Below are 27787 nucleotides of genomic sequence, written 5' to 3'. Positions count from 1 at the left end.
TGAAGAAAACAGAGTCACTGTGCAGATGACACAAAGTAGGGGAGTGATAAATAATGAAGAGCACAGGTCACTTATATAGAGCAATCTGCATTGCTTGATAAGCTAGGCACAAGCAAACATGCGTTTTAATATGGCTAAATCTAAAAGTATACATCAAAAACAAAGAACATAGGCCACACTTACAGGATGGAGGACTCTATCCTCAGAAGCAGTGACTCTGAAAAATACTGGGTAGTCCTGGTGGATAATTAGCTCAACATGAGCTCCCAGACCTGCATTGTGTACATCTCCAATGCAAAGAAAAACCTACAGCATCAAGTCTCAGAGCCCAGGTCAATTGACTCAGACTCATGGGGCTCAGGCAGCAGGACTAAAAATAGCAGTGTAGACATTCCTGTTTGGACTGGAGCCCAGGGCTCTGAAACCTGGCAAGGTGAGGGTATCAGAGTCTGGGCTCTAGCCCAAGTGAGAACATGTACCCTGCTATTTTTAGCCCTGCAGCCTGAGCCCTGTAACCCTGACACTGGGCATTTTTCTTTGCAGGTAGACATACCCAACATGGCCAAAAAGACAAATGAGAGCCTTGGATACATAAACAGGGGAATCTCAAGTAGGAGGAGAGAGATTATTTTACTTCTGTATTTGGCACTGGTGTGACCACTAATGGAATATTGTGTCAAGTTCTGGTATCAACAATTCAAGAAGGATGTTGATAAACTGGAGACAGTTCAGGAAAGAGCCACGAGAATGATTCAGGGATTAGAAGATGTGCCTTTTACAGTGATAAACTAATTCAATTGAGCTCCTCGAGTCAAATAGAGAAGCTTAAGGGGAGACATGATTATTGTCTATAAGCTCCTACAGGGGGAATAAATATTTGATAATGGACTCTTCAGTCTAGCAGAGAAAGGTATAACATGCTCCAAAGGCTGAAAGTTGAAGCTAGACAAATTCAGACTGCAAATAAGGTATAAGTTTTTACCAGTGAGAGTAATTAACCATTGGAACAATTTATCAAAGGTCATTGGATTCTCCATCACTTGCAATTTTAAAATCAAGATTGGATGTTTTTTTCTAAAAGATCTGCTCCAGGAATTATTTTGAGGAAGTTTTATGGCTGGTGTTATTTAAGAGGTCAGACTAGATGATCACAATGGCCCCTTCTGACCTTGGAATCTATGAAAAACTCTATAGGTGTCACACTAAAGTGGCCTGATCACGTGACAAGGAACCAGGAACTCCTGTAGCCCTATTCTTTTCCCCATGGGACATCAGTAATTCCCTTTTAAGGGCCCCTAATGGGTGCCTTTTAAAGTTGGTATTTTCCATTGGAGGTGTATTCCTGCAAAGTCTGTCCTCTTCTGGGGGCTGGGTGGTGGTAAAGGAATCTATTTCAAATGATTTCTCAGTTATGACAGCCTTCAAAAAGACTTCCGCTGAATGCCTTTGTGCTGAAACCACCAATTACAGTAAAAGCAGATGCTTCTTAGCCTTTGTCCATCAGTAACAGGTGTACAGATTAATATTTTCTGTGCAGGTAAGTGCAAACAGCTCAGAGACAGCTAAATAATGGTCTCCAGAGAAAACTACAGTAAAAGGTGATAGTCAATTTAGTTATTATTAGGGCTGTCAGTCGCAGTTAACTGACACGATTAACTAAAAAATTAATCATGATTAATCGCACTTTAAACAATAGAATACCAATTGAAATTTATTAAATATTTTCAGATGTTAGTCTACATTTTCAAATATATTGATTTCTATTACAACACAGAATACGAAGTGTACAGTGCTCACTTTATAGTTATTACAAATAGTTGCACTTTTTTTTTACAGTGCAACTATTTGTAATAAATATAAAGTCAGCATTGTACACATTGTATTGTGTTCTAATTTAAATCAATATATTTGAAAATGTAGAAAATATCCAAAAATATTTAAATAAATGCTATTATTATTGTTGAACAATGCAATGGCAATTAATTTTTTTAATCGCTTGACAACACTAATTTTTTTAAACATATTATATACATACACATAGACAACCATTATATGTATACTGACCATCTCTGTTTCAGAAACAGAATATAAAATGTCTATCTGTAACATCTATTATACATCTAGTTATATAAATGGAATGGGTAATGAGTCCCCTAATAAATCTTATTATTTCCATTACTATATTACTAAGGAATAAATTAATGCCTAGTGTAAAGATATTGCCTTCAAAGTTGGCCCGCCATATTGAAATAACTTGTTGACCAGACCCACAGACAGGACCGGCGCTAGCGGTTTGAACACCCTAGGTGGACGGCATTTTCGCCGCCCCGCACGCTGGTCCCACAGCTCCGTTGGAGCTGCCGCAGTGGTGCCTGCGGAATGTCCGGTGGTCCGCGGCTCCAGTGGAGCTGCCACAGTTGTGCCTGCGGGCAGTTCACTGGAGCCGCACTGAGCAGACAAGCGTCCGCAGGCACGACTGCGGCAGCTCCACCGGAGCCGCGGACCACCGGACCCTCTGCAGGCACCACTGCGGCAGCTCCACCGGAGCTGCCTGCCACCCCCTCCGCCAGAATGCCGCCCACCAAAAATTCTGGTGCCCTAGGCGATTGCCTAGGCTGCCTAAATGGTAGCACCGGCCCTGCCCACAGATATTGCCACACTTTTGCCATTCAAATCTGATTAGCTGGATCTGTGAATGGCACAAAATTATTTGTGAATGGTTTATTAACAGTTCCACAGTTTAAGAAAAAGCCCTAATTCTTAGATTTTAAACTATTTAACAGCAAGAATGCTGACCAGTCTGTAAGCTTGGCAGAAACTACTTGTGTTTGTGTAACCATGTTTAGACCAGTTGGACTTGGATAACTATATGCTAATCAGCAACAAATTTACACATGCTAAGACAACGTTACAGGAGTAATCAAACCTCATGTTTAGGACATCAACTAAACACTTCAGAGTATGTATATTATAGAATCATAGATGAAAGGATTTCCTGAATCTAACCACCCCCCTGCCCGATGTCTGTTTCTTCCCTCACTCTCAACCAAAGTCACACCACCCTTCCACTGTGCTCCTCAGGTACACAGCTGCAGCTACTGAATGCAGGCCAGATGGCTAGCCAATCCTTAGCATCCCCCTGCCTGCCTGCCTGTGCTGCATTTTCTTTAAAACAAAACCATCACCAAGAATCTCTGTGCCCAGAGGTTGTGTGCTTCTTAATATAGCCCTTACCCCTGCTTCAGTCAAAAAGGGCTGTACCGAATTCCCACTAACTACAACCCCATGCACTACCCTTCCTTAAAGAATCCTGTTCCACCATCAGATCAGCCTCATTACCAAGCTTTTTTTTTCCCTACTAAGTATAACTTTTTGAATGTTAAACCATTACTCCCAGCAGCATGCACAGAAATAAGTATTTGGCCAGTTTTGGAGAGCACTTTTTGTGTCTCCCGCAGTCAGAGGAGCTGCTCTTTCCACTGCCTCTCCCCACTGCGGCCTTGGTGCTCATGGAGCTGCCTCTCCCTCCCACCCCGCACAGCCCCAGGGCCAGAGGCGCTTTCATCTACCGCCCCGGCCTGGGGCCGAGGAGCTGACTGTCCCCACCATGGCAGGTGGAGCAGGCTCTTCCTCCACAACCCTGGGGTTGGAGGAGTTCACGCTCCCTACCCCAGGCCCAGAAGTGTTCTGTTCCCCTCCTTACTGGGGAAGGGGAGCTGTGCCCCTGTTTGTCCCCCCTCGTGCATGCCCCTGATTACTCCTTGATTTAACAGTGGTGTTCAAGGGGGTACTTCTGTACAATAACTCCTGAAGATATGGATTACTTCAGGAGAGGGTTTTTCCTCCACCTTTCCTTACATTAAAACTATATATCAAGGAAAATGATACATATATAAATACAACAAATCCTTGTTTTTCCCAGGTCCTATGCAACACACAATGTGTGGGATCCCAAGCAAACTTATGCAGCTTTCTATGGAGAGGGTTTTGCTGGGGGTCAGGGAATTATGGGTCATGATCCAAAGCCCATAAAAGTGAATGGAAAGCTGAATAATGTTAGGGTGACCACATGTCCTGTTTTGGCTGGGAGAGTCCTTTTTTTAAGCCCTGTCCTGACTTTTTTTGGCAAAACTGGGCATTTGTCCCATTTGCTCTTCCCAATTGACCATCATTTGGCACGAGCAAATAGGACAAATGCTCAGTTTTGCCAAAAAAGTGGGGTCCAACCCCTAGCAGAGCATGGAGGAACGTGCAGGGGGATGAGCAGTAACACCAGCTCTGTGTAGGAGGGAGGGCTCAGGAGAGCAGCTTGGGCCGGGCCAGCCCCACGCATGTGGAATGGAGGCTCAGGCTGGCCCCATGGGGTGTCCTGCTTTCCCTTTGGGAAAATATGGTCACCCTAACTAATGTCCATGTCTCAGGCCATGAGGAGGGAACATGTCACCTGCTTGCCAATATCAGGGTGCTTGTTCCAGTGCCATAAGAACAAAGTCCAATCTTTCAGGTAGCATATCACAACTGGAAGGTGGGGAGGATACTAGGAGGAGGTACCGACAGACCAATGCCCAGTGTGATTACATACTTGTCTAGGATTAGCCCTATGCATTTGTTATAGCCGAAAGAAAAAACAGTCCAGAAAGGGTTACTATGCACAGCTGATTCCTAGACCACAGGAAAACTAGTCAACATTAAGAGCCGGTGGCCTATTACATGTTTAAAAAATGTTCTTGGTTGGCACCTGCAGAATTACTCACTCAGAGGAATGGGGAAAATATACTTAAAGGATATAGAAGAGAGCCATGAAAGACTTCCCATTCAGAAGTACAATGATGTCTAGATAACTTTCTGTATCTGCGTTTTTAACCAGAATATTTTGTTTGCAGATTTCTTGCTCAACAAATGCATTCTTCCAAGCCAGCATAGCTGTGGTCTATCAATACAAATACATTTAAGTCCTTTCTCAGTGTAGATTTTACTGCAAGAAATCTAATCAGATTTCATGTGACCATCAGGTCATTATAGAAATCTTATTTTCTTTGGCTCTCTAGTACTCCTACACAATATCTCATTGTTTGAAGTATGAACACAGGCATCTAAACAATTTTAGAACGTGTGTTTTAGACAATAACCAGTCCTTTATCCTTTTTGTCCTGCTTTGCCTGTGGTGGTGACAAAATCTGTCTTTGTACTGTCTTGGAGGAGAGAAGAAAGTAAATGAGCTCTAATACTTCACAATGATATTCCTCCTCTCATATGCAGACATCAGAGCTCAATGTTCAGGTTCCATAACAGGGTATAGCCTTTGTATCAAGGAGGCTAGGCACTGCCCTTCAGATGTTGAACTGGGCATTCTTCCACATGAGTTACTGTCTGCATTGCTGACCCACAGAGTGGAGAGGAAACCAGGCCAAACTGGTGCATAGTTGCATCAACTTTAGATAAGCTTGAAAATAACCTGTTGAGTCTGGTCCAGGAACACATCAAGTGGACAAGAAGGCAAGTGCAATGACAAACTCTTGGGAGTAACTTAGTGTATTAGACCCTCTCTCACCTATGATTCTACTCTATAAGAAGACAGTTTTCAGCTCCCTGGCAGCACTGATTGTCTGTGTATGGTAAAGGGCCAGCACCATTCTTGTCCAGGAGTGCATAAGCTGCTGTAGCACGGGAGTGGGGGGGTGTGGCGTGCAGAGGTGGAGCTGAGAGATCAGCTGTGATGTCACATCCTGGTATGCAGGAGTGGGATTCCTCCCCGGAATATGAGCAGACCTTCGAGTTGGTGCTGTGCATTATTTCCTGTCTGAGAATGTGGCATCAGTCAATAGGCTGGTTTATCTGTCACAGAAGGACTTAATATTAATGGCATCCCAAAGGTCTGGTGGAGCTTTTTGCGATAGTACATACAAACTGGAGGTTGGGGTATAATTCAAGCAGTCACTAATAAAAGGAGTGGCCGAATTCAGATCCATGTCAACAAGATAGGTGTGGCAGTTGCACCCCCAGATTACAGAGCTCTATTCAGATGGAGCTAATACCAGGGCCAGTACAGATATATGAAGAACTTACAGTGTCTGCTCACCAGGAGGTTCCTGATAGCTTTTGTATCAAAGCATTTTGAAATAGACATTTTCTGTAGGAGGATTTTAAATTTAAATGGTTGATGACAACCAAATTATTAAGGTAAACCCTGAAGAAGTGACTTACACAACATGTCCTGAGTTAAAGGTAGTTCTGGTGACACTTTTGTAATTTTACTGAAAAATAGATAGTTTATCCCAATTTAGTATCGGATAGGCAATTTTTTGTTTAAATAAGCGATGTCCCTCATAATGCAGGACTGTGGGCAAACCAAGTCCCAGTAACCACTTGGACACATGGCTAAGGAAAAGATAATTTTACTGACAGGGAAAGGAAAGATTGCAAAATACCCAAGACAGAGGCTTAAAGTGAGCAATAACAGTTCTCTACTTGGGTCCCTGGGGGCAGTCCAACAGAATTGGAGCTCTTCAAGGCTATTCCCTAGGATGAATTCACAGCTAAATTTCTATTCCAAGCAAATAAGCACCTGCAGGTGTCCAGGTCTGGCTCAGTTAGTGTCTCTTACTGGGCTGTTCCCCATAAGTCTCACACAGACCAGCATCCAGCTGCAATATCCGCCAGTCACAGCTTGTTCCACACGTGGCTCTGCATACAGGTCCTGGGGAATCTTTTCTGCCTCCAGTTTCCCTGCAGCCCCTGGCTAGTCAAACAGAGCCCAGCCGATACGTATTTCAGGCCCTTTCTCTGTACCTGGCCAAGTAGAAGATGTGCAATGGGGAGTGGGTTGATGGGAGTTGTAATCCCTGCTTAGCAGATCCATCACACGATGAAGTGAAAACATGCAAACAAATCTCATCCTCTCTCCTCTCAGGCTTTCTGACAATGCCTTTTCTCTTCTCCAGTCATTCATGGGTATATTTTCCCTTTAAATTTCTGAGTGAATTTCATGTTTATGAAAATTAGGGACTACTAGTACTTACCGAAACTAGACAGAGTTCAGAAAAAGACCGTACAAGCTTCCCCCATACAATGCTACCAATTCTTCTCAATCCCATCTTGCAGAACCCCTGCTATTTTAGACCGGGCCTCTTTTCCTCAGAGGTTTCTAGCTGTGCAGTTCTAAGGCTTGGACAAATATGCACTAAACAATTTAATTAGTGACCTACGTTAGGATTGTAACATAGGCTCCAGAAGTTTAAGACTGGTATTCCAGCCCACTGCACCCCCTAGTCCCTTCTTACCTTAAAGCTACTGGGTGCAACTTCATAGTTAAAACTGTAATTAGCTTTCCACTATAATAAACTATTTTAGGAACGCCATCTTCCAAATTTCTCATCCCCAATCTAAACAGTGTGACATTTCAAAAAAAAAACAAAACCCTAGGAGAATATTTTTTGTATCCTTGCTTCCACCCATATCTTCTCCCACACATACACACAGGGTATATTAGGGCTATAGGGACAACTGTAAATTGTGGCATGGCTCTACAACTACAGCATAGCATGGGGGATTCCTGTTACACTTGTATTCAGGCTGTTCTCTGGATAGGTGGATTTGGGCTGCAGTGCAGTGGTTAAGTGGTGTATATGGCCCTTTATGGCCTTTGGCACTGAGGTGTAAATGTCACCATTAATGACAATTGAGATCATTCTCATGTTTTCCTTTGCTAGTTAATCCAGTGTTATTTTTTCAATAATACTGAAATCATTTATTCAATAAATTTGTGTGTGCGCACACGTGTGTTTTGTGAGACACTAACTTTCATAAAGGCTGAGCACGTTACCTGCAGTAGATCAGGGGTTCAAGTTCACATCTGAATTTCCTAACCTGTAAAATGGTGCACAATTGCTGTAGTAGAGGCCAGGATAAAGGAAAATGCTATGCCATATGTTGTACGCATACTGCATAGACACTTTCTGTTCAGCTACATGATCTGTTCTCATATTTAAGTACCTTGTTTATTTTACTCACCAGTGTTAGAAAACATCAGATATTGTAGCCTGCATTAGTTCTACATTAAAGTAAAAAAAAAAACAAAAAAAAACTCGTGACTTTAACCCAGCAGCAGTTCAAAGTGTTCACCTATGGATGTAATATCTTCTACTCCTGCCTTGCCTCACTCCAGATAACCCAATTCTGACCCTCAGCTTTGACTGACCTCTGATTATGACCATGATCCTTGTCTCTGGCACCTGGCCTTTGACTATGGGCTCAGATTCCTAGCTACTGATTCCTGGTTCAACCACTGGGCATGACTACCCACCTCCCAGTCATGAGATAGTTACCCATTTTCTTTTGATTTCTTTAAAAAAAATATATAGCCATTCTACAAGTCAGAACTATTCCTATACATAATTGTCTGTCATTAAAAGTCATAAGTAACAGTAAAGAAGAGAAAAGGCAGATTTTGGTTCTGAGGATTTAGTTCATGGTACTACTGGAAGGTACATCGTAGATCAAATTGATCCCGAAACATTTATTTAAAATTATACTATGGATGAGTCACAATGCAAAATGGAATGCTACAAGAATTATAAATAAAAGGTCTGCTTTGTATCTAAGGCACAGCCATGGGCTGGTTTGATACCCCAAAATCACCCCAAGCCATGCCATCTAAAAAAAATTAAAAATAATAATAATAAGAGTGAAGATAAAATATTGAGCCTGGAAAGTTTCAACAGATTCAGGTTGTGACTGACTGAATAAGCATTTTTCAGAGTTGCATGTTTTGCAGCATGAATAGTCTCCCAATACCCAATTTAGAAATTATTAACTAAAGAAGATCCTGACAATCTTGGTGCCAAGAGGGAGATATTTGCCAGGTAGTCATGACCCAAACACTATATGGGACTTTCTTGATCAAAATCACCACCTACAATTGCGTCCAGAAACAAATAGGAAACTAAGGCTGGAGGGAAAGTGTTGAATGTTTCCTAATGCTTACACCACTAAATTCTGCACTGGCTGAATCTTCCTGATGGCATAAAGAAGTATTCTAGTCTATTCTATTATACCATGCTCATCAACAGAGAAGATCTAATCTCCAGCTTGGATTATGGCAAAGGTACAAATGACTGTTACAATCTATTTTGCAGTCAAATAGCCACAGTCATTTTGTTAATTACAAATAGAACATTCAGCTACTTCTGAAGTCTAGAACTCCAAATCATAGAATATCAGGGTTGGCCGGGACCTCAGGAGGTCATCTAGTGCAACTCCCTGCTCAAAGCAGGACCAATGTCCCAATAAATCATCCCAGCCAGGGCTTTGTCAACCTGACCTTAAAAACCTCTACGGAAGAAGATTCCACCACCTTCCTAGGTAACCCATTCCAGTGCTTCACCACCCTCCCAGTGAAAAAGTTTTTGCTAGTATCCAACCTAAACCTCCCCCACCACAACTTGAGACAATTACTCTTCGTTCTGTCATCTGGTACCACTGAGAACAGTCTAGATCCATCTCCTTTGGAACCCCCTTTCAGGTAGTTGAAAGCAGCTATCAAATCCCCACTCATTCTTCTCTTCTGCAGATTAAACAATCCCAGTTCTCCTCATAAGTCATGTGCTCCAGCCCCATGATCATTTTTGTTGCCCTCCACTGGACTTGTTCCAATTTGTCCACATCCTTCTTGTAGAGTGGGGCCCAAAATTGGACACAGTACTCCAGATCTTCTATCACTAGGTTGCCTCCATCATTCAGTAAGGGGCCCACACTCTCCTTGACTTTCTTGTTGCTAACATACCTGAAGAAACCCTTCTTGTTACTCTTAACATCTCTTGCTAGCTGCAACTCCAGGACAGGTTTGATGTGCTTATGGTAGCCCATGCAGTCTGCTGCAGCCCAGCAGAACAATGGACAGTACACATAAGCAGTTAAGGGAATGCCAAGCTAAGCAGGTGGCCCACTACAACAAATGGAGCTGAGGAGCTGAGGCCACTACACATAAGTGAGTGGTGCTAAACAATGGCAAAAGGTAAGAGTCCAAGCTGCACTGGAACACTGGTTATATGAGGTAGCTATGGACTCAAGACAGCAGTAGAGACAAAACCAAAAACAGCTGCAGAGTAGCTGCAGACAGACAGCCCACCCAGATAGATGTGTCCAGGACCAGGAGGATCTAGAAAGAGTCTCAGTCATCAACTGGCCTTAAGTAGGAGAGTCAGAACTAAATTACATACATGAGCAATGCAGAGGACCAACAGGATGCCATCTGACAGAATAAAGGTAGCAACAGGGTGGAAGCAAGTGCCCCACCAACAGCAATAACACAAGAAATGGGAGACTGGTTTGAAGAAGAACAATGGGATGATGGTAGAGGCCATATCCCTAGGGTGGGTTATGTTCTAGTAACCACTGGCCCCTGCAAATCAACAAACACTTGCACAAAAGACACAACAACAACAATTGTTAAACTAAAAGATGTATCCTCTTCTGTGGAACTTGGAGGGAGAACACATATTGAGAGGGTGAAAAGTCTGAAGCAGGCATCAAAGTCAGTCTTTGAACACATGCACTAGAATGTTAACTGTTTTTGCAGTATCTCTGTAAATAGTTCTCTTAATAAAGAGCCAGTTTAGTTTTATAAGCACGGAGTCCTTATCCAGTACATGAAACTATGTTTTCTCCCTCTCTATTAATAGTCCTGATAGCATTTAGTTGAGAAGTTCCTTATTTGTGTATCTATAATATAGAAAAATTTCATGATAATTGCTGTAGCATCATCCTACTACTGGATACCTGTGTATGCGCAATGTCTTAGGAAGAATATTGTATAAGCTGTGTAAGTGTTGCTCCTATTCCATAATAAACCATAGTTGTATATTAATACAAATGTTGACCCTGCAGATTGCCACATTCCTCCCTAAAAATTGCAAGAGGTGTTAAGATTATTAAACACTGTCAAGAAATTCCTCAATCAACTCCTAAGTAAATAGGATTCATTCATTAACATTACATTACTTACTTAGGGAGGCAGTATAGCCTAGTGGATAAGGCACTAGTGTAAGACTCCAGAGAATTGTGTTCAGTTTTCATCTCTGACACTAATTTCCTGGGGTACCATGGGCAAGTCACTTCTCTTCTGTTTCCGACCTTCTCTGTAAAGTGCTTTGAGATCTAAAGTCAAAAAGCTCTATATAAGTAATATGTGATATTCCTAACCAGAAAACAGAAGGGTTAAAATGCAAGCAAAGAAGATGACCTAAAGAAGTGTTCTGACACTGGATGTAGCCCCAAGAAACAACTGCTAATTACACTGCAAAATACTTTTCAAATAGAAAAGGCTTTTTGTTAATTTAAACTAGTACATGCCTAAAGACACTTCAAATATATACAGTGTATTTGTTTAAAACAAACAATGGATAGAAGATCAGCTCCAAGGAACAAGGTATAGGCAGCTTGTGCGCCTCCTATTCTGCAATTTCTGGCTCAGGTCAGCGGCCCCTGGCTCAGGTCAGCGCAGTCCTGAAAACTCTCCTAAGTTGTACTTCTCTTGGAATAGGTCTGTGGACCACTGCAAGACTGCAGAATAGCTAGGGACACAGATCCAGCCACATCTCAGATTGCCACCTTCCTCTTCTGGTCAGTTAATTTCCTACCTGTGCTCTGCCCATGATCCTCTTGAAGTGCCCTCTGTGCCTGGGGTTCCTTCAGAGGCCCATCCATGTAATGGAGGAGGGGGGGGGGCTCTATACCTGCCCTGTGTTTCCTTTCCACTAGTCTGCTCCTGCAAAGCAGTTACACAAGGCAACACCAAATATAGCTTTTTGACACCAACATTTAAAACAGCCAACAGGCTTTAAAAATATATATCCTAGTCCAAACCCTACACTGCTTATACCTCATGTAACTCATAAGGTAAAATTCAGCATAGAATTTGGCCCAGGTTTTAAACCCTGACATTTTGCCCAGGTACACCCTTATCAGAAGGTACACATGTTAATGTTTTAAATATCCTGCTCCTGCACTGATTGACTGTCATTATTTGTAAAGTGTTTGGGGAAGGGACCATGTTTTTATAGAAGCAGCAGAGAATCCTGTGGCACCTTATAGACTAACAGACGTTTTGGAGCATGAGCTTTTGTGGGTCAATACCCACTTCATCAGATGCATGTAGTGGAAATTTCCAGGGGCAGGTATATATGCTAGCAAGCAAGCTAGAGATAACGAGGTTAGTTCAATCAGGGAGGATGAGGCCCTGTTCTAGCAGCTGAAGTGTGAAAACCAAGAGAGCAGAAACTGGTTCTGTAGTTGGCAAGCCATTCACAGTCTTTGTTCAATCCTGAGCTGATGGTGTCAAATTTGCAGATGAACTGAAGCTCAACAGTTTCTCTTTGAAGTCTGGTCCTGAAGTTTTTTTGCTGCAGGATGGCCACCTTAAGGTCTGCTTTAGTGTGGCCAGGGAGGTTGAAGTGCTCTCCCTACAGGTTTTTATATATGCATCCTCATATCTTATTGTGTCCATTTATCCCTTTCCCGAGAGACTGTCCATTGTTGCCATGTACATAGCAAGGGGCATTGCTGGCGATATGCTTATAATTGGGACACTGGGAATGAACCGTGATGGATGTGCTGATCTGGTAGGTCCGTGATAGGTGTGCTGGTAGAATATGGGGCAGAGTTGTCATCGATTTTGTGTTGCATGGATTGGTTCCTGAGCGGAGTTACTATGGTGTGGTGTGCAGTTGCTGTGAGAATACGTTTCAGGCTGGCAGGTTGTCTGTGGGCGAGGATTGGCCTGCACCAAGGCCTATATGAAAAAGTGGTGGGAAGTCCAGGATGTTGTAGATCCCTGATGATGAGTGGAGGGGTTTTCGGCTGGGGGTGGAAGGTGATGGCCAGGTAGAGTCCGTTGGTTTCTTTCCTTCGGTTATCTTGCTCGGACTTTGGGTACACGCTCCTGGCTTGTTGATCGTTTCCCTTGTTCCGTGCGGGGTATTGTAGTTGTTGAAAGCTGGTGGAGCTTTTGTCGATGTTGGTCTCTATCTGAGGGGTTAAAGCGATGCGGTTGTACCGTCAGTGCTTGGCTGTAGACCAATGGATCTGTAATGCCTCGGATGGAAGCTGGAGGCATGAAGGTAGGCATAGCGTCGCAGGTTCGATATAGGCGTGGTGTTATGTGACATCCCTTATTTGCACCGTGGTGTCTAAAAGTGGACTCCGTGTAGATTCGTACGGAGGCTGAGGTTGTAGGTGGGTGAAGCTGTTGAATCCGATGTGGAATTTTTCAGAGTCTCCTTTCGTTGGTCCAGATGATGAAGAATGTATCAATGTAGCGTCGGTAGAGAAGGGGGCTGATGAACGAGAGCTGAGGAAGCGTTGTTCCAGGTCGCCATAAAATATGGCATATTGTGGGGCATGCGGGTGCCCATAGCAGTGCACTGGATCTGAAGATATATATTGTCATCAAATTTGAAATAGTTGTGGTGAGTATAAAGGACAGAGCTCGGTAGCCAGTTGTGCGTGTGGCATATCAGGGATATCTGTGTCTGACAGCTTGTATTCCATCTGTGTGTGGGATATTTGTGTAGACGAGCCTCTCATTCTGGGGCGTAAGGATAGTGTTTCTGGAGGTTGGAACCAATGCAATGTCGTTTCCTTAGGAAATCTAGTTGGTGTTCAATGGATATTAGCTGGAGTGCTGTGCATAGGGTCTGCATATGAGAGCCACATTTCCAGACAGCCCTTCAGTGGAGTGCCAATGCGCGAGATGATGGGCGTCCAATTTCCGGGTTTGCTGGATCTTGGGTAATCAGATAGAAATACCCCTGGTCGGCGGCTCTGAGGGTATGTTGATTTGTCCGGTGGTTAGTGTAGGAGTGTCTGGTAGAGGTGCAGTTCTTAGTGTATTCCTCAGTGGATCTGAGGGAAGTGGTGTGTAGAATTCGGTAAATTGGAGAGCTGTCTGGCAGCTCCTTTGGTAGTCAGACTGTTCATGATGACAAAAGCACCTCCTTATCACCTTTTGATGATAATATCAGGGTGGTTTTATAGGTACATACTAATGCCTCTAGTGTACGGCAATCTAAAAAATATGTAATCTGCATCAAAATTAGAAACACTTATAACTGCTTTAGATTATGGAAATTCTTTCAGACAGTCCAATTATACCTTCTAAATAAAACTTATAATTGACAGGCTAAGGGCACGGGTAGGCAACCTCTGGACACGCGTGCAAAGGCGTCCACGATGGACAGCTGATTGCAGTGGCAACTCCTACACGCCCGGGTCCTGGCCACTGGGTCGGGGGCTCTATTTTAATTATTAAATTTTAAATGAAGCTTCTTAAACATTTTTAAAACCTTATTTACTTTACATACAACAATAGTTTAGTTATATATTATAGACTTATAGAAAGAGACCTTCTAAAAACATTAAAATGTATTACTGGCACACGAAACCTTAAATTAGAGTGAATAAATTAAGACTCAGCACACCACTTCAGAAAGGTTGCCGACCCCTGGGCTAAGGCCACAGTACTGCAAGAGACTCTGCTAGGCCAGATCCCTCTGCCTGTGCAGCATGAGATGATGCATTAGATTAAATATTATAATTTATGAGTAACATAGGTCCTGATTCAGCAAAAGAAGTAGGTGTTCAGCTTTAAGCACCTGCTTCAGTCCCAGTAAAATCACACGCCTAAGTGCTCTACTGAAAGTACTTAAGTGGGAAGGCTTGAATTCAGGTTGCAACTTAGATTCCATTATAAAACCCTGTCTTGACTCTAAAAATTTTTCCTCTTGTGTCAAAAGTTCAATGCTTAGCCCCCAGTCCCTCAAGCTGTTCCACACAGGTGGAGGGCTCTATCTATGCACAACTCCTTGCAGAAACGGGGCCATCTTTTCAGCCCAAATTTTTTTTTGTTTTGCCATTGGCTTAAACGGTTCTAATATTGGCTCATTGTCTTTATTATAATAATTGACATCATTTTAGAAAGAGGGAGAGGTAAGAGATGTTTTCTGACAATTGGGATAATGTTAGCAATATCAACAAAATGCAGACAGATAATAGCTTATATTAAGTGGTTATGCCACTTTATTTTAATGCTGCAATTGCCCAAATATACTGTAAAACTATTATGTAGGAAATGTCTGGGGGCTTTTAGAGTTGTCCAAGACAAGGCTCAACTTCACATGCTAGGAAGACAAACATTTTTATTTAATTTTAGACACAGTCACTTCATTTTTCAGTTTAACCATCATAAATCCTAATGCTATTCACAAATATGCAGCTGCAGCAAAAACAGGCAAGTGGGTCTCATTGAACAAAAGAGAGACTACAAGTGTGTCTGTTTTTCAGCTGAGCATTTAGAGGCTATATGATACAAAATGTTTAACAATGTCCTAACAATATCAGATAGAGGATGCATCCCTGGGGACCACCACCTAGTTAAAACTAATTGGTATTCTTAAACATGATCAGTTACAGAAAAGTTTGTGGATTAGAGTTTGCCAGAAAAAATAAGTTTAATTTATGATAACTGGATACAGATGTTAATTAAATTGGACATTTCTTGCTTTTACAATTAATATATGCTGTATTTTTTAAATTTTTTAATGTTGCATACCTATTAAAATTTAGGTCATAATTATAAATGTTTAATAATTTACATATGTAACTTTAGCACCCTCGTGGCCAAAATGGAGTCTGCTCTGCAGGCAGCTCTGGCCAATAGAAGGCACGCGCAGGAAGGCAGCAGGAAAAATCACTTCCACCCCAAGGGTACCTGTTTCAAACCCCCCAGAGTGAACACACACACCTACAGGAAAAGTACAATGATATAACAAAGGGAGGTATTTATTTACAGAGGGATGAGAGGAGAAAAACAACAAGGGGAAATATAGGGGGAGCAGTAAAACAGGGCTGTATCCAAGCCAAGGCCCCACGGACCCAGTGGTAGCACAGTCTGGAAGGGCAGACACTGAACAGTGTGTCTGCACACACAGTTCAGGAGTCCTGAGCAAAGTTCCAGTCTTGGGTGCTCTTGGTCGTCTTCGGCACCAGTGAACTTTCCCCCAACAAACCCCTCTGGTGCCCTGTTCTGCTGCTCTCTGCAAAGCCACACAGAGCGACCACCTCCCCGCTTAACTAGCTAGCGGCCTCCCTCCTTGTTCCCAATGCAGAGTCACAAGCCCCAGTACTCACAGCCCCACGCGGCTCTGGGCAGCCGTGATACTGGGTCCAGCTCTGGCCTGTCCTTCTTGGGCGATTCCTCCCTGGCACAGTGCTCCTCCTGGCTCCTGTCCTGGGCTGTGGCCAGTCGGCTGCCCTGTCCTTCCCAGGCTTCTGGCAGGTTCTCTGCTGCTTCTTTGCGAGGGCCTGCGGGTTGCCCTCTCCCTTCCTCCCACTCAGAGTCACCCTCTGGAGTTTCCCTCCTTTTTTCCTCACTTCCCCGCCACCAGGAAAAAGATTTAAAGGGGCCACGCTCTCTAAATCCCAAAGGGGTTACACATAAAAGAACATATTTTCTGTTTTTCATACAGTTTGAAGCAGTATGTAAAGAAATCATAAGGTGTGCTCTTTTTAAAACCCTATGTTATGAAGTTACAGTAGTGACTTTGTAGAGGGACAGTACCAGCTTTAAAAATAAATACAGTATGTCCCTAAACTACAGCTTGTACCATCATTGCTGTGAAAGGTTTGCCTTATAAGTGTAATTATCCTGTAATACATAAATTATCTGTATACATGAAAGTACATATAGTACAGCATGCTTATCGTCCTGTACATATATGTGACATGGGTCCTTGGTCGGGGGGGGGGGGCACACTACGATTACTTAATTAGGGCAAACTGCAAAGAATGGGGCAGACAATCCCCAAAGCTGGTGGTCATTCCAGTACTTAGATCCACCAAGGTAGCCTCAAACCAGCTTCTATAGTACCTTACTGGTTACCCAGAAGCCAAAACACAGTTCCCTTAAAGCAGGGGTCGGCAACCGATGGCACACGTGAGCCAATTTTTAATGGCACGCAGCTGCCTGCTGGGACTCCGCATGTTATTAAAAATCCTGCCAACCCGGCAAGCCGCGGGGTCTGCACTCCCGTGCCGGAGCGCTGGCCTAGCGCAGCAAGCCGCTGGCCCCTCCCCAGCCTTCCCCCAGAGCCCTGCCACCGCCCGCGCAGAGCTCTGGGGGGCTGGGGCTGTGTGCTCCCACAGGGCAGCGTTTGGCTCCATGGGGAGGGAAAGACGCTCCCTGCTCACCCGGAGCCCTGCTGCTGCGCGCACAGCACTCTGAGGTGAGGGGCAGGGCTGCACGGGGGGTGGCAGCGGCAGCAGGGCTCTGGATGAGCGAGGAGCCTCACGGTAAGGGGGCCGGCTCCGGGGCTGGGTGGGACAGGGACAGGGAGCAGGATGGGGCGGTGGTATACTGGGGGGTGGTTGGGGGTCTCTGGAGGGGGCAGTCAGAAACTTTATGAGGATCATTCTGCAAAAATGATCATCTGTCACTTTATATGTCAGGATTGTACTGTCTCTCTAATTAGGCCCTAATTTTGCAGAGGGATCTGTATAGAGATAAGACTCTTTCCATGTGGATCCAATGGCAGGACTGGGGCCCTTGAGTGCAAGGTCCTTGGGGTGGATGAGTCGGGAGTTCCTGGGGGACTGCCAGGAGGTATAGGGGTGTGGCAGAGGGGTTGGGGCAGGCAGGGAGCGGGTGGGGGGGTGTGGACACCAGAGTTCTGGGGATCCTGTCGGGGCGGGGAGTGACTAGATAGGCATGGCAGTCCAGGGGGTCTGTCTGGTGTGTGGGGTGTGGATAAGGTTGGGGCAGTCAGGGGACAGGTAGGGTCCTAGGGGAGGCAGTCAGAGAGATATAGGGGCAGGGAGGCTTAGATATGGGGTGGGGTCCCAGGAAGAGGTAGTCGGGACAAGGAGTAAGGAGAGGTTGGGGGTTCTGGGGGGGCAGTCACCCAGCTCTCTGCCCCTGAGCCCTGAACCCCCCCCACACACACACCCAGCCTCTGCCCTGAGCCTGCACCCTCAGGTCCCTGCCCTGAGCCCTGTACCCACCCAGCCCTCTGCTTTTGACTCCTTTGCTCCCCCCCCATGACCCAGCCCCTACCCTGACACCTGTACCCCTCACATGCCCCCAGCCCTCTGCCCTGACTCTTGCACCCCCCACATCCCCAGCCCCCACATCCCATGCACCCTGCACATCCCACCCCCACCCTGAGCACCAAACGGGAGCCCCTGCACCCTCACTCACATTCCCACCTGCACCCCTCACACCAAATGGGAGCTGCCCAGGTAAGTGCCCCCACACCCCAACCTCCTGCCCAACCCTGAGCCCCCTCCTTCATTTTAGCTCCTGGCCAGACCCTTCACCCCCAGCCCTGTGCTCGGTCCATTCCAACTCTCAGCTCAGTGCAGAGAGAGGAAGAGAATGGGACAGAACCAGGAAGAAGGTAGGTACCCACTGTATATGGGCAGGGCCAGTACCCCAGACCAGCACTGGACTGAGCAGGTCTGACAGCCGGGATCCCGGCTGGCAGGAGCCAGAGGATGGAACCCCTGAGCGGCAGTGAGCTGAGCCGCTCAGCCCACTGCTGGTGTGGGGTCCCGGCCACTAGCCCCACACAGCCTGCTGCCGGTCTGGAGTTCTGGCTGCCAGACCCTTCCCAGCTGGGGTCCTGGCCACAGGCCCCACTCAGCCCACTGCTGGCCTAGATGAACAGAACCCCGGACCAGCAGTGGGCTGAGTGGGTCGGTGGCGCAAGATCAACATTTTAATTTAATTTTACACGAAGCTTCTTAAACATTTTGAAAACCTTGTTTATTTTACAATACAACACTAGTTTGGTTATATAATATATAGACTTGTAGAGAGAGACCTTCTAAAAAACATTAAGATGTATGACCGGCACGAGAAACCTTAAATTAGAATGAATAAATGAAGACTCGGCCCACCACTTCTGAAAGGTTCCTGACCCCTGCCTTAAAGCAACCCAATCTTAGGCCTCCACCCAGATACCCAAGTCAAATATGATGATGATTACTGAAAATCTTATTCATCATAGAAGAAAGTTCTACCAATCCCAAAGGATCAGATACATTACCCCCCAGGTTAATGAATATTTCAGATCTTACCCAAATATACTTACAGACAATTCTTATTAACTAAACTAAAATTTATTAAAAAAGAAAAGAGAGAGTATTGGTTAAAAGATCAGTATACATACAGACATGAGTACAGTTCTGACATCAGATTCATAGTTAGGGTGACCAGACAGCAAGCGTGAAAAATCAGGACATCTGGTCACCCTATTCATAATAGAAATGGTGAGCTTTGTGGTTGCCAAAAGTTCTTTCAGAATTAGTGCATAGGTTATAGTCTAATGTTCATATTCAGGGTGATCCAGGTGGGATTGGAGATCTCAGTCTTATGACTCATGCTTCCCCTGCATAAAGCATCAATCAGATCTGAGATAAAAGGCTCTTGGGACCTGATCCTTTAAAACATTTTTCTAGCAGCCTCTTGACCATACAGTCCTGGGTGTACAATAGGCTCCTTTTATTTCCTAAACATCACTGGTAATTACTACATGGATTAACAAAAGTAATTTATCCATTAAGCAGTTTATCACAAACTTTAAAGAGACATATAGACAAAGACATTATTTCACCTAAGATTCATTTAAATGTTACTATTCCCTTTTGATCTCTGAATCAATAGCTATAGTAATAGACAGGAACTGTCTGTTTACATGACTAATATCTAACAAGATATAAGTAATCACATACAATTAGTATCACCCCTACTTCTCTAACAATACAGGTTTGCATTTCAAAGTTCTAGCCCAGTGGTTCCCAAACTTCAACAGCCTGTGAACCCCTTTTAATAAAATGTCAAGTCTCACAAACCCCCTCCTAAAAATGAATATTTCTAGGTATTTTCTCATTTACCTGAGTATAAATTATAAAAGCAGTGATCTTGGAAATATAAAATTGGTTTTTATGACAAGCTTATTACACACTATTATAAACTATTATTTATCATTACAGTATTTTTATTATATTATGAAAATGGCAACATTCTTCTCATTTTTGCAGCTTGTATCACTTTGAATAAGCCTGTTATAAGACAAGGCCCTATGGTTCATCAAGGAGTATCAGATGTGAAACAGTATGAAGATATTTAAGAAGCTAACTCAAAGAGTTCCTCTTACATAAGCATTCAGGGCTTGAGCAGTCCAGGAAAACAACGCACGTTACAACAAAGCCTAAACTTGTTCTTCATAATAATTTAAAAAACAATACTACCTACCTATTTAATTTAAAAAACACCAAAAGATATCCACCTCCTTTTCCATTTCTTATAAGGAGTCTTGAAGTTTAAATCTCCTCAGTGTGATAGATATACTCACTTTGATCTGCTTAGCTGCTGTCCTCTTGCTGCCCGGGGTCCCTAGGGAAGTTCTGTCCGCCATTAGGGAATTTTTCCCCTGAGAATGCCTTGTAATATTTGAGATTCATGAACCCCAGTTTGGGAACCACTGTTCTAGCCTATCTAACATGGAATGGCCCTAAGTACCATTTACATACTTTTCTAAGATATCTCTAAAGGTTGAATATGCGTCCTTTAGCCTGCAAGCTACTTAACCCTTCCTGGCCATGTGTCACAATGTAATATTACTTAAAACTTGTATAACACCTTTCCTCTGAGAATCTTAAAGTATCGTTTAATTATGCCTCATATTTTGTGATGGGATGTACAAGCCCCACAATAGGCAAGAACAGTTAAGCTCAACTGTGAGATCAGATAGTCCTATCCTGCTGCACCTTTGAGACATGCCAGTCCTGGAGAAGGAGCCATAAGAAGGGAGAAGCCCAGTTCACAAGGGCTCAGCATACAGCTCATCCTCAGATCCTAAAGAACGAGTGAGCAAAACGACCTTAGGTTGCTGGTGAACAGAGCTATAGGCCAGATGGCTGAGATAGGACCACCTTTTGAGACTTTTTGAGGACTGCCCCTTTTTTGAGGTAGTTGTCCTAGGTAATCTATAAGTCTTCCCAGGACATTAAGGCTGGGTTTACACCTAAAACTTAAGCTGATCTAGCTACATAGCTCAGGGATATGAAAAAATCATACCCCTCAGAGACATACTTAAGCAGACCAGAGCCCCAGTATAGATACTGCTGGGTCAACAGAAGAATTCTTCTGTCAACTTAGCTACTGCCTCTCAAGGATGTGGATTTACTAAAGTGATGGAAAAAACCCTTCCAGTACTGTAGCAAGTGTCTACACTGCAGCATTACAGTAGAATAGCTGCACCCTCACAGCTGTGCAGCTTTAACACTTCCAGAGTAGGCATAGCCCAAATGTATCTTCCCCCTTTTTTTGGTTTCCTCCTGTTTCTCAGTACTCAGCCTGTCTTTCCATCTGGGTTGTCCCTTGGACAAAAGGCTGCCCTTCATTTGGTCCTCTGCTGGGTCTGTACCCAAGGGGCAGAAGAGAACACAGCCAGCCTTGCAGTGTCTGTGGGGGAGACATGTGGCCCTGCCTGCAGGGGAGGCCAGGGCTGAGGAGTCCTGGGCATTCTCCTCAGGCCTGGGCCAAAAGGAGGGCGGGGATGCAGGACTCAGTGCTCTCCCCTTGTGCTCCTCAGTGTATCGCCATTTTAAACAGTAGAACATGAGATGTGCAGAGGGAGGGAGTGGCACTGAGTCCCACCCTTCCCTCAGTGTTCCAGACTGCCTGCCCCCATAACCTGGATTTTTGTACCTCACAGGTGGCAACCCTACAATAAAGAGCTGGTGCTGCTCTTTATTTCTGTTTTAGCTTTCATTCCTTTGTTATCTTAGGAACTGGAAGTAGGGGCTTCACCCGAGGGCAGACCCTGTTGAGAATACAAGCCCCCAGAGTGAGGAGAAGGTGAGCCAACAAAGACAGTAGCCCAAGGAAGGAGCAAGAGGTCTGACAAGATAGACCTTAAACCTTGTTACAAGGTTCTCCGGACTGGAACACTAGGTAGAGGGAGAGGCTAGGAGGGAGGGCCAAATCTCAAGGCAAGGAGGACCACCAATGAACCTGAATGGCCAGTAGGCAGGACTGCAGAGAAATGAACTTGCAATGCCATACCCGGCATTTTCCAAGCTATACCTGAGCGCTGATCTCTCAGAGGAAATAAAGACATGTTTTGAACTCATCTTCTGACTCAGCACTGCCTTAATTTACTATTCAGAGCCAGGACTTAAATGGCAAAACAGCTGCTCAGATCTCTAACCATCAACCACTTCAAACACTGTCAACTGCTCTGGATTTGGCTTGGACTATAGAACTAATTTAATTTGTGTGTGTGTGCAGGTTGGAAAAAAAAGCACAAAACGATGTTAGAAAGAAAAACTTCAACTTTGAAAAAAACAATTTTTCATGTAGTACTTAAGGAGGAATCTTTATGTGCAATATGAAAGATTCTGAAAGAGGAAATGAGGGGTTAATAGGGTGACCAGATGTCCCACTTTTATAGGGACAGTCCCGACATTTGGGGCTTTTTCTTATATATAGACTCCTATTACCCCCCACCCGCTGTCCTGATTTTTCACACTTGCTATCTGGTCACCCTAGGGGTTAATGCTGAAAACATTGCAAATGGGATCCTGTGTGCCTCATGCTTTGAATGTGTCTGCTTTAGTTGAAGTCAGTTGTGACATACCCACTGACTTCAATGAGAGCAGAATCAAGGCAAGAGAGTTGGTTTTTTGTAAGGTTTATAAATACTTGAGGTTTTTCTGACATTTTTGCAAAGAGTTTAATCTGCTCTGCTTTTGTTGAATCTTAAATTGTTCTGCATTTAAAATAAACTAAGTGCAATGTATTTATTGTTGTTTCTTATTACAAGTTACGAATGTTAAAATAGATGGTCTCATTGTAGGCGTATTTTCTGGGGGTTTTTTTGGTAAGTTTTCCATATGGTACATTTGGCTGTACAAAGACTCCACATACTTTTAGTACTAAAAAATGTGTGTCGGATGGGAGGGTAGGGAGTGGGATTGTGGAGAGAGCACCTGTACATCAAGCTCCTCTGACTTTAGAGTCACTTTTAAACTAGGATTAAAGCAGGCAGAAATGCAAGATACTTCTCCAGCCATAATGGGGCCAAATGCCTTGCTGGCTAAAGTTTTGCCAGTTGAAAATTTGGCTCAAGGGTTTTTTTGCATTTCTTGCCTCTTCCTTCAACCCAGAAGGACTGAAGAATGACTAACTTCATTCAGAGCAGTGAGCACCTGGCAGTACTGTACCCTGATTATAGGGATTCAGTAATACTTAGCACTGTTTCTTCCATAGATCTCATAACATTTTAAAGGTGGGTAAGCATTACTGCCTCCATTTAGGGCAGTGGTACCCAAACTTTTCATGGTCACCCCCCTCCTTACTCCTATCCACATTCCTCCTGCCTTTGGGGACTGGGGCCGGAGCCAGGGCCAGGGCCAGGGCCAGGGCCAGGAGCAGAGCCACAGCTGGGAGCCAAGGCCAGGGGGAGGCTGGGACTAGGTGGGACTCACACCCCACCCTTTGTAGGGGCTGGCCTGGGCTCCACCACGCAGAGGAACATTTGGTGAGGCATACCTTAGGGGAGCATACCCCACAATTTGGAGAGATGGGCACCTCTGATTTAGGGTGACCTTATGTTCCAATATTAAGGACTTTGTCTTGTATAGACAACTATACCCCATCCCCTCCCAAAAACATCATTATCTGGTTACCTCACATCCATTTTACAGATGAAGAATCCATGGCTCAGGGAAGCTAAGGGTATGTCTACATTGCAGTTAGACACTCATGGCTGGTCCATACCAGCTGACTCAGACTTGTGGAGTTCAGAGGCTGTTTAATTAAGGTGTAGACATTCAGGCTAGGGCCAAGTTCTGGGACCCTACCACCCCCACAGGATCCTAAGAGACTGGGGCTCCAGCCAAAGCCTAGCTGTCTACATTGCAATTAAACAGACCCTTAGTTTGAGCCTCACAAGCCCAAGTCAGCTAGCAAGGCTCAGCCACGTGTTTTTAATTGCATTGTAGACATACCCTAATTAACTTACTCAAAGTCTGTCAGTGTATAGGAACCAGAACCCAGATTTCCTCATTCAGTCCACATGACCACAGTTGCCCCTCTAAATCAGATGGTGAGGACTGTCAGGTGCAAAGTGTTTGTCTTCCAGCTGATGAGGACCTGGTTCTCCCTTGCTACATTTTAACAAGTTGATCCCTTGGAACATATCTGCAGAAACCAAAAACAGCATAATTGAAACAAATCAGATAAAATAGTTAGTGTCTCTTTCTATGCTTCTATACAAGGAGCTCTATTAGGGCAGCTGTTTCAGCTTTCTTAAAGTTCATATTTCATTTAGGAGTCTACAACTGACAAATGCTGATTCTCTCTTCAGTACCTGCAGCTAAGGTGGGGTCATGTCTGACTTGTGTTAGCTCACATTACAAACTATAACTAGTGTTGGGCAGGCAAAGGAGAACCAGGATCACATGTATACATACTATTTGTAGGATATATGCAAAACAACAGGAGACCATACTGTATAAAACCAATTCTCCTCAATGTATTTTACTACTAGATTAATAAGAAATTATGGTATTAACCAGTACCTGGAAAAACAGGTATCATAATTGTCTGTTTATAATTAGAGGGCAAACAGTTAAAATGTTGTTTTATATCCCAGGCTAGAATAGGATGCACCAAACAAGAGGGCATCTGGAAAGTGCTTAGTTGTAATTAAAGCCTATCTGATCCAATGCTTTTAATAAGCATGAATAAGAGCTGATAGACTTCTGCTACTGGATCAAAGAAACCTTATTGTGTCAGATACTATTTCACCAAACACGCATTCAATATTATTGAATCTTCCATCCTTATGTCACAAAAAAGGCACTGTACTGTCAAGACACTAATAAAGTGTAACTATATATAATATATACCATATAGTTTCCTTGGAATTGTAATTATCCCACTACAGAAAAACACCAGATTTAAGATGCTAAAACTATCCATTAAACCACATTTAGATGGAACCCATGTAATCAACAGCCTCTTAGAATGAATAAGAACAAGTGGAGTCAGCTCCTGCAGTTCCTACACAGGGCAGGTTTAAACTTAAAATCCTGCAGTGGCACAGCTGCACCTCTGTAGTGCTTCAGTGAAGATGCTACTACATGGATGGGAAAGCTTCTCTCATTGACATAGTTAATCCATCTCTGCAAGAGGCGTAGCCATGGCAATGGGAGAAGCCCTCCCATTGACACAGCACCACTGTCTGCACTGGGATTTCGGTCAGTATTAGTGCAACACTCAGTGGTGTGGATTTTTAATGCCCCATAGCAACATAGTTATACCAATTTAAGTTTATAGTATAGACCTGGCCTCAGTCAAAACTTAACATTGTTTTTTGTGTCCTTACCTGAATAAAAACACAGTAGGGAATGGAGTCTTTTTATTGTGATCAGATTGATCCCACAAGCCCTCTGCAGATTGAACCTGACTTCACTTGAGTCAACAGTAGTTCCATGCACAGAGAGCTTTCAGGATTGGCTCTTTATGTTTACATAATTATTTGAAATGGGTTTAAAAGTTAAACAAATTATAAACATTTGTAGCAAGATAAGTATTTTTAATTCCTAAAGTAACACTCAAACTAGTCCTGTATGCTCCATGGATCAAGTAACTGGACAAATTAATGCTGGGTGAAAAATGGATGGAACACATCTGCGGACTGAAAATTTTTTCAATATGATAGTGATAAATTAAGAATGATACTGCAGTATCTTCAAACTTCATGGTAACTTCAAAATAAAAGTTACCAAGAGAGGCTTTAATTAAACTTTGTTTCCTAAAACTTAAAAAACCACAAACCAATATGGAAAAACAATACTACCCACAATGCACTATTGCTTCACAAATTTAAGAAATGAAACTCTGCTTCACTGCTATTTAAAATATAGTTCTGTGTATGTTACTAGTGTAAAGATTTCCTGCTCTTGTCTTCACAGCTGTGCTTTCCCTCTCTAGGCTTCTGCTTAATTTCTCGATTACTCTTGGTTCCCTATAATTCATAGTCAGATGGCCAATTGATTACATCAAGGGCCTGATTCTACTCCCACAAAAGTCAATGACAGAATCAGGGCTCCGTAGGAGTCCACTAAGCATGCATAGGGAAGGCTATCTGAAACTGACTGCAAATAAGCCAGCTGTCAACCAGCTGTAGAGACACTTCAATTACAATGTTTTAAAGCAGTTTAAAAAAGGAAAAAATGTTAATTGTGGATTTTATTGCTTTTGGTCAAGTGGAGGAAGAACTCCCCTGCCATGAAATCCGGGAGTTAAGACACATTAAAGGCTTGCATGAAATGAGTTGTTGATCTTAGGTAGGTTCCTCATGGGCAGGTATCCTCAATCAAAAAACCCTGGCACTAACTGCCAGCCTTGCTGGCAATCTCAGCAGAAATATCACAGGTTAAATGGACTATAAACATAGTCAGTTATGCTTACAGCCAGAGAGCTGGCTCATCCAGTGTAGAGTAGAGGCACACTGGCAAGGAGAAGCATGCATTGCACTACCCCTGCTGTATCTTTATGGAGATTGAACTTCAGTCTCTAGTTTTTCAACAGGTCTATAAAGTCAACCTCTTTCACAGGAATGAAAGCCATTGAAAAGTGAGGAAAAGGGGTAAGTTTTAAGTGAAAGACATATCTCTTTTACTCTAGACTGCAGCACTCCTGGCCTCAGGCCTATCTCTCATAGGCAATACCCTAATGGGAGATGCAACATGTCATGAAAGTCCAAAATGAGGGTCACAAAATAATTATTCACCCAGGAAACTTAACATGTGGTGGGATTCATTCCTTTAGTGGAAATAACTCATATAAACTCAGCTACATTATTTTTTGTTTCTGAAGTAAATAATTTTCAACAATAAAAGAGAGGGAACTGGGAACACCAAATTTGTAGAGAAAGCGTGTAGTCTTGGGACTAAAATGAGAGATGCCCCTAAAAATGAGGTATACTTAAGAGGTATATAACCCCAGGAATTGCAGCACCAGCTTTCATTTGCCCCAACAGCCCATCATTTCACCAGCAAAACTCCTTACCCAAGCAAGAGCCTCAAGTCCATAATACTAGCACCCCTAATTCCCCTATATCTCCCCAACACCCTCTTAGCCAGGCACTGTTAACCTTGCCTGCATTTCCACCTTTTAAATTCATAAGACTTTTTGGCCATTTTGTGGACTGTCCACCAAAAACAATTGAGAGTCAGTGAAAAAGAGAACTTTATTCTCTGTGGCTATTGGGCCAGCACATTTCCATGAATATGACATTCAGGAATATGTGTTTTTAAAAGATTTTAAAAATTAAAGCCTACATCATAAAATTGACTTTTAATTTTAACTCCCTTTTGAAATCAGTTTGGTTTTTAAACCTATTTTATTAAATTGGCGCAAATCCCTGGGTGGACACTTATTTCAGTTTAAGTGTGGCTCATTTGGGTTTAGTTTAAATCCGTTCCTAATTGACTTAATCACACTGAAAAAGTCTGATTTAAAGCAAAATAAGAGTGCCCACATAGCCTTTTGCACCAGTTTAAAATCAAATCTTAAGTTAAACGGGTATAAATTTCTCAGAAAGACAAATCACCAAGTCCATTCCTTGAATTCTGACCACTAGGGGCAATGTCTTCTCCTCAGATCCACAACATACTATTCAGCTTTGATATTCTAGTCTCTCTACATGTATATCTTATG

Source organism: Chelonoidis abingdonii, chromosome 9 (assembly GCF_003597395.2).
Source record: "Chelonoidis abingdonii isolate Lonesome George chromosome 9, CheloAbing_2.0, whole genome shotgun sequence".
In the NCBI taxonomy this organism is placed as follows: Eukaryota; Metazoa; Chordata; order Testudines; family Testudinidae; genus Chelonoidis; species Chelonoidis abingdonii.
The sequence above is the reverse complement of the archived record's forward strand: the minus strand, read 5'-3'. Positions refer to the sequence as shown.